A 12,434-nucleotide genomic window follows, 5' to 3' on the forward strand; every position below is an offset into this window, starting at 1 on the left:
CCATGGAAACAAGGCCTTTAAAGAGACGATGACGTGGGTGCCTGGGAGGCCCCGTCAGTTAAGCGTCTTACTCTCGGTTTGGGCTCAGGTCATGACCTCACTGTCTGTGGGTTCAAGCCCCACATCAGGCTCTGTGCTGACAGCTCAGAACCTGCTTGGGATTCTCTCCCTCCCTCCCTCTCTGCCCTCCCCCCCCTTTGTCTCTTTTCAAAATAAATCAATAAACTTAAAAAACATTTAAAGAGACGATGATGTCAAAATTGAAATAAGAGTGTTAGGGTGACCATAATCCAATCTGCCCCACGTCCTTATAAGAAGAGGAGATTAGGACACGCAGAGAGACATGGGGGGGGGGGGGGTGTGCCCAGAGGGATGGTGATGTGAAGAGACAGCAAGAGAGCAGCCACCTGCAGGCCAGCCAAGTGGAGAGTCCTCTGAGAAACCAACCCTTGTCAGCACCTTGATCTCGGGCTCCAGATTTCAGAACTGGGAGAAAATCGGCTCCTGCTGTCTGAGCCACCCAGTCTGTGGCATTTTGCCACAGAAACTCCACAGACTCATGGAGAGGGGATCGGAGTGCATCATGTGGTCTGAGGGAGGGGCCCTGGGAGCTCCTCCAATGTGGCACATGTCCTCCACTGGCCCTGACCCCAGACAGTCACTACAAGAAGCTGACGTTTGAGTTCTTCACATATGCCAGATTCTAGGCTAGGTTACTTTCTATTCTGTTACCTCACATAATTGTTAATACACACCTGAGGCTTAAAGCAGTGAAAGGGCTTGGTTTCCCCAAGGTCACCCGTCTGGGACCTGCTGGACCCAGTATGGAAGCCCAGGCCCTCTGATTCCAGGGGCAGCCACACCCTCAAGCTTTTATTTATGTTTTTGTTTATTTATTTTTGAGAGATAGAGAGACAAAGCGGGAGCAGGGAAGGGGCAGAGAGAGATTGGGGGATGCAGAATCCCAAGCAGGCCCCAGGCTCCATGCTGTCAGCACGGAGCCCGACATGGGGCTTGAACTCACAAACCACGAGATCGTGACCTGAGCCAAAGTCGGATGCTTAACCAACGAAGCCATCAAGGCGCCCCTCTCTGGAGACTTTAAAAGCCAGGAATGTTAGGGACTGCATGCCACTCTGTCTTTCCAAAGTCCCAGGAACACAGTCACCCCTAACCGTCCACTGGAGTTTCTGTGTACGTATTGTGACACAGAGAAATCTTTATTAAGTCCTACTTCTATTTTTACTGGACGCCCTAAGCCAAACCCTTCTCTGACCACCTACGCTATTTAGTAGCTAGTTAAGAGCCATATACAACGCCAAAGATATTACTAAGGAATCATTTAAGAAAACGTTACATTGGACTCTTGCACAGTGGGATCTGACCTCCGGCACAGTCAGAAATCCACATAAAAGTTTTGATTCCCCAGAAACTTAACCACCAATAGCCTACTGTTGAGTGGAAGCCTTACCAATCATATAAACAGTCAACTAGTACATTGTTGTATGTTATACATATTATATGCTGTATTCTTAGAAGACAGAAAAAAGAAAATATAATTAAGAAAATCATAACAAAAAGTACATTCACAGCACTGTGTTGTATTTATCAAGACAAATCCACATACTACGTGGACCCGCACAGTTCAAAGCCATGTTGTTCAACGGACAACTGGATTGCTTTCTGGATATTAGCCTCCTTTTTTCTCCTTGGCTAAGTTTGCCAAGCCCAATGCTGTCTGGAGCTGCTTGTTAATATCTATTTTTAATGGGATATATTTATAATTGGATGTATTTATAACCTCTTCCTCATGGACACTTGCCTTCTTTCTGGAATCACAGAGGCATTTTAATGAATTGGCTATGACGGAGAAGAAGTGACTAGAAACAGGTTGTCTGTGGAGCTGGAGAGTCCTGACTACTCCTGTACCAGGCGCCTGATGCACCTTGTGAAGAAAGGTCTTCACCACTGCCATCTGGTTCCTACTTCCACACGAGATAGAGATAGATCACTCCCGGAAGGGACTGAGGACATCGGTTCCAGGTTTGGCCAGCCAGTGCTGAAAGAAGCCTTCAGTGGAAATCCCTATGATTGAATTCTGCTTGACAAATATTTATTGTGTATCTATTACATGTTAAGCAGATTCGTTGTTTCAATACAGTGCTCTTAGCAAAATCCTACAAGCATCAAAACTGAAAGAAATCTTAGAGATGATGTGATTGGATTCCCTTACCTTAGAGCGGAGGGACACAATGCCTGGACAGGGAAAGCGACTTATCCAAGGTCAAGCAATAGGTTCTAGGCAGGCAGACGATTAGACTCCTCCTGAGTCCTGGGCCAACGGTCCTGACGTGCTGCGCGGCAGTCAGACCTCTGAGGGTATCGTGTCCAAGTTGGTTCACCACACTGTGGAAACCACGTGCACATCTGGAAAGGACCCATACAAAATAATAATAATAAGTAACTGAAATTGACAAGGGATGGAAAATTGATTTTTAAATTAAGTAGCGAAGATTCCAGCTGGACATAAGGAAGTACTTTTCAGCTGCCTGCATGATAAAATATCAAAATGAGCAACTCAAAGGAAAGCACGGGGAGAAATTCTCAGAAGGACAGGAGATAAGCATCTGTCTTTGATGGGTGAGGGGTCACCTGCTCCCAAACAGGGAGCGGCAGCAAATGTCTCCATTCCGGCCAGCTCCTAGGATTCCAAGTGCCTTCTATAGGACTCTGGCCAAGCCAACTACTGTTACTGAGCTCTGCATCATTGGCTCTACAATTTGTTTGAAGTTTCCTCTTAAAACCACTCCTTTACCCTCTTGGTTTTTTTTATTTCAAAAAAGTCTTCATTAAATGTATTTTTAAGGGGCCAGGGCAGAATCTGGAATGTCTGAATCTCGGGCTTTTGGGATTTTTTTTTTTTTTTTTTTTTTTTTGCCAGAAGTGACAATGCTGAGGGATTAGAGTCTTGGCAGTAACTACAGGCCCAGGCAAGCAAAAGGTCAAGTGCGGGGCGAAGTTAGTTGACAGACACCATAGATCTCGACAGGCAGGGTCCTGGAGATCAAAGCGGCATTATCAAGCACAGCTGAACTCTGACCTTAGAGCAAAAAGGCCACTTGCTTTCCACCCTTTTTACATAATCTAAATATAGGTCACCTGAAGTTCAGGATACACATCAGAAGCAAATGAGGGCAGAACCTTGACAGCAGCAGGGTTAGAGATGCAAGGGGCGGCCACTGCTCCCCCCACCCCGGCCTGTGGGGCCACATGAACACCCCAAAGTCACCCTGGGCACATCCATAAAGAAATTTAGTGCATCCAGGTGGCATCCACCCACAATGAGTTACCCTTGTGTCCTCCGGAACTGAGAAAGCACCAAACCCCTGGGTTATCAGGGGATCTATCCTTGCTCCTTTCCTGTTTCTGCAAAAGGCATCTCTGTGATGTCCCTAAATAAACCCCTCAGTCCTCTCCTGTACAAGTCCTCCTGGGACCCAGTTGGGTCTCGGGCTCTCAGTGAGGTCGAGCAGTGGTAAGTTACTCCATCCTGGTCTCCCTTGGTGCTATTCCTCACTCACAGACACTAGCACTGGACAACTAGCCTAACTGTTGCTCCATTTGGAACAAACCTCCATCGCTGTCAGACATGAGAAGGACAGACCCTCACATCTCAGCTAAAGGTCGCCTACTCAAAGTCAGGACAGAAGCACGTACATGATGACAGAGACACAGAGGAACACATTAACATAATGGGCTTCCTCCTGTTCTCGGACACGTGTCACCTTCTGGGCTTTGATTTCACCTTTGGTGTTCAAAGACGTTGGCAAAAGTCCCAGATATTAGCAAAGGGAGGCCAACCTAACAAGAAACCCTACATGCTAAGTCCATTTGTTTGAAGCACCCCCCCCCCCCCCGCCCCGCTCCACCTGCCAGCAAAGACATTGCAGAATTCACATGAAAACGGGCCCCTGTTCTAAGGGATCATAAAGTGGAGCCATTTCACTGGACCCTAGGACTGGTCCCGAAACCCCAACATCCTGCTGACATCACCTGGTTCTGAGTCAAAAGAGAGAAGATCGTGTAGACCAGAATTTTGCTACCTTCACAGCCTGTGCTGCATTAGGTTCCTGCTTACTTTCGCACCAGAAAAACATTAAGGAAAAATTTCGTGCTTCTCTGTCCTTCCTCCCCACTTCATCCCAGTAGAGAATTCTTTCTAGATGAAGGACGTATGTGCAGGCCAGCACATGTGTGCACACACAGAGCACACAAGTCACAAATACTCAGGCTAGAATTTGGCAGGTGGTCAAATCCTTTATCAAATGAACCATTTTCAAGAGATTCCTCAAGGATAACCCCACCAAACTCCAGGTAAACAGTGACGTACTCACTTGAATCACCAGGAAACCACCAGCACCTTGAGGGCAAGGATTCTGTCATTATTTGGGGATCCCTGCCACCCAACCCTGTGTCCTCACATGACAGTCCTCCAACAAATGTGTCTGTGAATGAATGAATGAATGAATGAATGAATGAATGAATGAATGAATGAAACTCTCTCCCTTATTATGGAGACCATCTCCAGCTACAAGGAAAGGCTTATTTTCCCTCCTAAATTTCTTCAGGGCCATTTCCCAGCCCCCACCCCACCCCCAGTGCCCATGTCACATCCCTACATCTAAGAAACTGAAAATAGAAATTTCCAGAACAACGGTAGGATGCTATGTGGCTAGTTCGTGCCAAAGCCAGCTTCTTATTTAGCAGTGCAATTCCACACCAATGTCTTCTCTTTATTGTGGTTTTACCATGAATTCAAAGCATAATGCCAAATGTAAGTTCAGAAAGCACCTTTTAAGAAATGAATTTTAGGGGCGCCTGGGTGGCTCAGTCGGTTAAGCGTCCGACTCTTGGTTTCGGCTCAGGTCACAATCTCAGGTTTGTGAGTTCAAGCCCCACATCGGACTCTGTGCTGACGGCATGGAGCCTGCTTGGGATCCTCTCTCTCCCTCTCTCTCTGCCTCTCCCCTGCTCACACACTCTATCTCTTTCAAACTAAATAAAAAAACTTTAAAAAAAGAAATGGATTTAAGGCAGTGGCTGCCGACGCTTTTCTACACGATCCCCTGACAGGTGTTAATGTTTTTGTTCGGAGCCAGCTGCGTCAGACGCGGGCTCCTCTGCTGCTTCTCTATCGACGCTCTAGCTCCTGTTGCGAGAACCGTGCCTGGCACTTGGGAGCCACTCAGGAAGTATTTCTCAATTTCACAGAATGAGTAAAGGTATAAATGAATGAATGGCAGGCTGACGTCTTCTGTGCTGCTGTGAGACTCTCCAGCCCTGGTGAGCCTCAAAGGCAGAGTCCCACGAGACGGGGCAGTGGTTGTTAAACTGCGGGATTACCAGTTTCCCAAGCCAGAATCAGGGGCTACCTACTCCTTCCCTCTCGTTTACCCACCTTCAAAAGAAAGACTCTGTCACTTATGCCTGCTCACCTCCAGGACCAGTTGTGAATGACTTAGTTCTCTGGGCTGGGTGAGACAGGAACTCAACTAGAATGATCTTATACAGAAAGGGTCCCTGGGCAATGCTGTGTCCTTCTCAAGAAGCTTGTGGCTTCTGTCAGGTGCCCTCCTGACACAGCTAGTCTGCCTGGCCCCTCAGGCCTGGGGTTGCTCATGGCTCCCCCTGTGACTCGCCATTCCTACGAGCTGCACCCCTCCCTATCGGTTTCCCTAAACCCTGCTTGTATCATGATAAACAGTCCCTTTATTAAATCCTATATACTTATCAAGTAGGAGCGTGCCTTGTCTTTCCTGCTGGGACCCAGACCCGTATATCCACGCTGGTCTCCTTCCTGACCCAAAGTAAACAAACCAAAAGTTCCCAGGTGTTTCTAATCACAGTTTCCTTGCATATACTAGTTATTCAATAAATATTTATGAAGGTAAATCATCAAGTCCTATCACCAATAACAAAACTAACCTCCATCTTTTCCAATTACAGGTCAGTAGATAATTTCCCTTAAATGTCAAAACTTCGGGTTCGAATACACAAGATTTTAAGAAATAAGAATCTCATTGTAGGGGCACCTGGGTGGCTCAGTCGGTTGAGCATCTGACTCTTGATTTCGCTCTTCTCTCTCTCCCTCTCTCTCTCTCTCTCTCTCTCCTTCTCCTGCTCTCCCCCACTTTCTCTCTCTCTTCCTCTAAAATAATTTTTTAAACAACAGTGCTGAATAAATACCATTTAAAAAACAGAATTTCATTGTAAGTTGGTAAGCCATCCATTTCTTACTAGAATCATCGGTCTCCTGGACACATAACAAAAAAGTATTATGCCTGGAGTACTTTTATAGTAATCCCTGGACCCATCCCCCACATTCTGATTTAATTAGTCTGGAGTGGATCCCAGGCACTGCCAATTTTTTAAAGCTTCCCAAGTGGCTCTAAAGGGCATCTAAGGTTGCAAATCACCTTTCTTCGCAGTACCTACCTTCTCCTTCCCAGGGGTGATAAATGTCTGCTTTAGCCATAATGAGGTTGCAAAGGTGAAGAAAAGACTGCATGTACGACTGGAGGAAAGGATACCTAGGGAAGTATTTCAAAAAAAATTCCCTCTTAAACGTAAATTCATTGAATAAATAAAATGAATGAAATTGCAAATAGCACCAAGGTCACAGGGAAGAATCCAGAGCTCGGAGCCCTGTTTTAGTGTCAGCCCAGACCGCAAGCTAGACTCAGTGAGGAGATTCAGAAGTGTTCACGCTTTGGTCCCACCCCCATGGCCCCACCCCAGACTGACTGCTTCAGAATCTATGAGGTGGGTCCCAGGTGACAGTAGTGTTTTTTAATGCCCCAGGTGAGTCTAAAGTGGCCAGAGTTAAAGACTATTAGTCTAGACCAAGCAATTTTTTTTAACGCCTTAGAAGTTACATCATAGATCATGTCATTCTTTTAACACAAGAAGAAATTCAAATGTTTTCGTATAGAGACCAGCGACACCTTGAAATCTGGTCTAAATGTGATTAAATGGCATTGTTGGTAAGTCTAGCTAAGAATTTTTAGTTGCAATGGGCAAATATGGGGGGGGGGGGGTGCTGGACAGGACAAGACCAAAGCAAACCAGTAAGCATACCTGGCTGCCTGTCATTAGTTGGTAACCAGATGTCCCAGAGGGTAATGCTGGCACGTGGGTCTGGATGTGCCCTTTGCCAAAAACCGGTAACTCTCCTGGACACATGGTCCCCAGATGAGGTGAGTTCTGTGAAAAATGTCTCTCCAACAGATGTACGGACCACCAGCTACAGGTTTTCCATTAACACCATGAATCAAAGGAGTGTGCAAGGTTTCCGGAGGAGAAACAGAAGGCCAGCCTGCTGGCCAGCGATAGAGAAGCCGCAAAGGAGCCCACTTTTAGCTCAGCTGGCCCCAGACACAATAAGCTCATGCCAGCCAGACGCTCCTGTAAAAAAGCATCAGTGTAGGGGCGCCTGGGTGGCGCAGTCGGTTAAGCGTCCGACTTCAGCCAGGTCACGATCTCGCGGTCCGTGAGTTCGAGCCCCACGTCAGGCTCTGGGCTGATGGCTCAGAGCCTGGAGCCTGTTTCCGATTCTGTGTCTCCCTCTCTCTCTGCCCCTCCCCCGTTCATGCTCTGTGTCTCTCTCTGTCCCAAAAATAAATAAACGTTGAAAAAAAAAATTAAAAAAAAAAAAGCATCAGTGTATTACCAGTGATTAAATCCCTGTTTGCCTTCAAAGGAACTCATTTCTTAAAGCTACTTCGTAAACTTACATCTTGAAGTGTGCTTTTAATTTATGGCCAAACTAGAGTAAAGAGAAGCAACGTAACGTGGCACAAGAAGGCTCAGTGAGAGTCTTCTCTGGACAGTTCATTTCTTCACATGTCAGATTCGCCTAGCTTGGTGCTTCTCAACCTCGGCCGCACCGCGGAATGCCGTATCAGAACACGTGGATGTCCGGGCGGGGACCCCAGACATTCTGATTTGATTTGCTTGGAATGCAGCCCAGGCATCAGTATTTCTAGAATATTCACCAAGGGATTCCAGTGTGGGACCAGGTTGAGAAGCCCTGCAGTGGATGTCCCTGACGCTCCCCCTCCGGCCCCAGCCTTCTCCTGAGCAATTAGAAGAGGTGAGTAATCCACGATGGAGACATCCCAGAAGCCCGCTCGAGGCTAGCTACTTTGCCTCCTGCGAAGGCTACCATTTCTTTTTTTCCAAAATGAATAGAGCTCTCAATCGAGCAACAACAACAACAAAAAATCTAAGACATCTTTGAAAATAGGTTCCCCCACATGCTGTGCCTCTGCCATTTCTCCCTGGCCTGAGAAGATGTTCAGTGGCCCTTCCCATAGCCCGATCTCAGCACACACAAAGACCTGCCAGGTTGGGTAAGGGGTGTTTGCAGCACGTCACTAAAAGTGTTCTTGATTCCACCTCCGCCCTTCCCAGTGCCCCTTGGGCCTTCAGGCTGTGGGCCCACGTACATTTTCACAGTTGGCCTTAAAGGACTGATTCCCATTTTGGTTTGGATTTGTTGCCAGAAGGCCCCACCCGAGTCCAATTTCCCATGTGCTGGCTGAACCACCATCGTGGAAGAATATGCTAACATTCCAGAGCTGGAGCTTTGCCAGCCATGTTACATCAGGAGAACTGAGTCCACATCAGCCTTCCAGGGTCACTGCGCTCCCACTGCCAGGAAGCCATCCTGGAAGCCCACAGTGGATGGCCCCAGCCCTTCATTTCACACTGTCCAGTCCTTGATTCCAGCCGTGGAGAACAAACCCAAGGAAGGGGGCGGGCTGGGGGGAGGAATCCAAGGAAGCACTCATTCAGGGCCAGATTCCAAAAGCAAGTCGTTAAGTAGAAGTTAACCAAATCAAACTTCTGGACACCGGTAAACTACAAAATTAAAACCAGGACAAATGTAGTTACATCTAGACACTGGTCCGTCAAATCCAGGTTGTAGACTGAATTGTCCAGTTAACTGCTCTGACCTATACCTTTTTGCCCATGGAGACATAGCTTCCATATATTAAAACTCATCAAGCGTTGCTTTCCCACCTGAAGGCTGAAATGACAATGGAAAAACCACATCTGGCAAAAGTTTGATCTTTGGCTCAAGAAATTAGAGTGGTTTTAGTGGGGTAAATTTTACAGCCTGGAGAACTATTTTCAAGTTGCTACAGCTTTGCAAATTTGCAGTTTCCACCACCAAAATTTTCTCAGCGTGGGAAAGAATGAGGAGGGCCACCCAGGTCTTTATTTGGGAGTCGCCTGATGAGTTTGTACTTGCCCACAGATGCCCCATTTTCAAGACAAAAATCCTACTTAATAAGAACATTTCTTGGGTTTTGGAATTATTCATCATTACATTTCACCAGATCCTTCACACCAGAAGTAGAAACAAGATGGAGGCATGACGCCTGGGGAAAGGTCAGGGACAGATTTAAACGCGTCTCACTAAGCAAGTCAGCTCGTGTCCCTGCTATCAAGCTTCTATGCCAGCTGTCATCCACTATATCCTTACCCTGGCCCCACCCCTCCTCTGCCCGGGGAAAATGTCCAAAGGAATCTCCAACCCTACAGAAGAGTGAGCAAGGATTATTTCCAGCATTGGCCGCTTGGGTGACACAGGATGTGTCGTGCCACCTAGAAATACTGAGGCCAGGAATGAGCACTAGGTCACATTTGGGGAACACAGGCTGGTGATGTCACACTCTAGATTAGAATGTGGGGTGTCTGCGGACACTGTGTTATTGGCATCACCTGACGGTGTAGCTCGCAGGTGAAGAGCGTGCGATCTGACGTAAGACTAACCTTGGCTCAGCTCCCAAGTCCTCTGTTCTCTCAAGGGAGACCTTGAACAAGTTATGCAACTTTCTGGTCCTCAGTTTCTTCCTCTGTAAAATGGAAAAAGTCCACTTACTTTGTAGGACACATATGAAGATTAAGGCAGTGTAAAATGTTGAAACACAAAAAGGAGTCAAGAAATTATGGTTGCTTTTAGTATCCTTTATTGGCATCTAGAATGATGCGGCTATAATGAGGTCTGTCCACCTAACAGAAATGTTCTCAGGGCCTCATTCTGTGCATTGACTTAATTTTTTTTTCACCGAACAATTTTTGCCCTTCCAATTATACACCAAAGCGGGTACGTGGCACAAAGTGGAGGCACCCGCTAAAGCGAATGCGGAAATTACCTGGAAATCAAGTGAGAGACATGGCCTCAAATGGCACATAGGCCTGACTCAGGCCAGCAAGGTCAAGGCCAATGTGGCTCTATGAAACATCCTAACTAAGGATTTTTTTTTTTCTGAAATTTTAATTTTTTATACATATATATATATATATATATATTTTTTTTTTTATTCAAGTTAGTTGATATACAGTGTAGTATTGGTTTCAGGAGCAGAACCCAATGATTCATCACTTACATATGACACCCAGTGCTCATCCCAACAAGGGCCCTCCTGAATGCCCATCACCCATTTAGTCCGTCCCCCACCCACCTCCCCTCTGGCAACCCCCAGTTTGTTCTCTGTATTTAAGAGTCTCTTATGGTTTGCCTCCCTCTCTGTTTTTCTTTTATTTTTCCTTCCCTTCCCCTATGTTCATCTGTTGGGTTTCTTAAATTTCACATGAGTGAAATCATATGACATTTGTCTTTCTCTAATTTCACTTAGCATAATACACTCTAGTTCCTTCCACGTTGTTGCAAATGGCAAGATTTCATTCTTTTTGATCACCAAGTAATATTCCATTGTGTATATATACCACATCTCCTTTATCCATCCATTGGTTGATAGACATTTGGGCTCTTTCCATAATTTGGCTATTATTGATAGGGCTGCTATAAACAATATAGCACATGCACCTTCAAATCAGCATTTTTGTATCCTCTGGATAAATACCTAATAGTATAATTACTGGGTTGTAAGGTACTTCTATTTTTAATTTTTTGAGGAACCTCCATACTGTTCTCCAGAGTGGCTGCACCAGTTTGCATTCCCACCAACTAGCTAAGGATATTTTAAAAGAAAATCAGTCTTATAAGTTCCAGATACAAACTAAAAGTGACATCACATCAAGGAAATGTCATATAATCATTTTTTGGAGGTTGCCTTAGGAGCCACATTGAACTTGTGATTAGCACATCAATTCTTAATACATGAGAGCTTTCAATATGTTAGAATGTCTTGAGAAAGGTTATATAGTATTTTAAAGCTTTTAAAAAACATTCTGTTGGGGACGCCTGTGTGTCTTAGTCAGTTAAGAGCCCTGATTAACTGATTTCGGCTCAGGTCATGAGCTTGCGGTTTGTGAGTTCAAGCCCCGCGTCGGGCTCTGCACTGACAGCGAAAAGTCTGCCTGGGATCCCGTCTCCCTCTCTCTCTGCCCCTCCCCCACTTGCTCTCTACCTGTCTCTCAAAATAAATAATAATAATGACAATAAAAAAAGCATTCTGTTGATGACATATCTGAAGTTCCTTCTGCGTGGATGGAGCAAAGATGGGCTCCAGCTGCTAACCAAATTAGCGACGGCCTTCATGTCAAGTGGGGATAGCAACACCGCTTTCCTTCAAGGACCAAGATGGGACCTGCAAAGCACTGCACAGAGCACCGCAGCACCCAGGAAGTGCTCCCGGTCAAGGTTAACTGCTGCTGTCGTGGCTACAGATTGGCTGGCACTCTCATCCAGTCGTTCGGTGACCAAACCACACCTGTGCTAGGCACCGGGTTTTCTGAGAATACTCCTCCAGAAGTGCAGTCCCTCAAGACTCTCTAAGACTCCAGGGAGCGACAGACATGTAAACGTGTTCTCGTACAAAGTGGCAACTTCTCTAAGCACTGGACAAAATGCTACAGGCACCCAGAGGGGAGCCAAGGCAGGCTTCACAGGGAGTGGAAGCTCTTATGTGGGTTTTAAGAGATGAGTAGGAATCTGTCTGGCAAAGGGAAAGGGCATGCAAGACAGAGAAAACAGCATGTGCAGAAGCCGGAGTTAATTAAAAGGTGTCAGGGACTGAACTGTCTCCCCCCAAATTCAAACGTTGAAGCCCTACCTTCCATGTGGTAGTATTTGGAGGTGAGACTTTTTGGCGACAATTAGGCTTAGATGAGGTCATGCAGATGGAGCCCTTGTGATGGGATTAGTGCCCTTCAAAGAAAGGAAGAGACACCAGTTCTCTCTCTCTCTCTCTCTCTCTCTCTCTCTCTGCCCTATGAGAACACAGCTTGAGAAGGCGGCTGTCACAGGCCAGGAAGAGCACCCTCCCCAGAAACCAAACTGGCTGGAATCTCAATCTTGGATTTCCAGGCTCCAGAAGTATGAGAAGTAAATGTTGCTTAAGCCACCCAGTCAATGGTATTTCATTACAGCAGCCTGAGTAGATTAATCCAAAGACATGGTG

At 46.2% G+C, this 12,434-nt stretch overlaps 1 long non-coding RNA gene across 2 annotated transcripts in view; it reads right to left on the minus strand.

The window, feature by feature from the left end:
* Nucleotides 1-12,434, minus strand: part of LOC147572452 (uncharacterized) — a 72,461-nt gene that overhangs the window by 18,654 nt on the left and 41,373 nt on the right. For both annotated transcript variants that reach the window (XR_015245785.1, XR_015245784.1), the window contains 4 exons: nt 9,841-9,923; nt 7,138-7,464; nt 6,496-6,590; nt 2,234-2,427 (listed from right to left, as the gene is read on the minus strand). This is a non-coding gene — a long non-coding RNA (uncharacterized LOC147572452). The remainder of the gene's footprint in view (nt 1-2,233; nt 2,428-6,495; nt 6,591-7,137; nt 7,465-9,840; nt 9,924-12,434) is intronic.

Source organism: Puma concolor, chromosome E4, assembly GCF_028749965.1.
Source record: "Puma concolor isolate L17-30 chromosome E4, mPumCon1.1.hap2, whole genome shotgun sequence".
NCBI classification, from domain to species: Eukaryota; Metazoa; Chordata; class Mammalia; order Carnivora; family Felidae; genus Puma; species Puma concolor.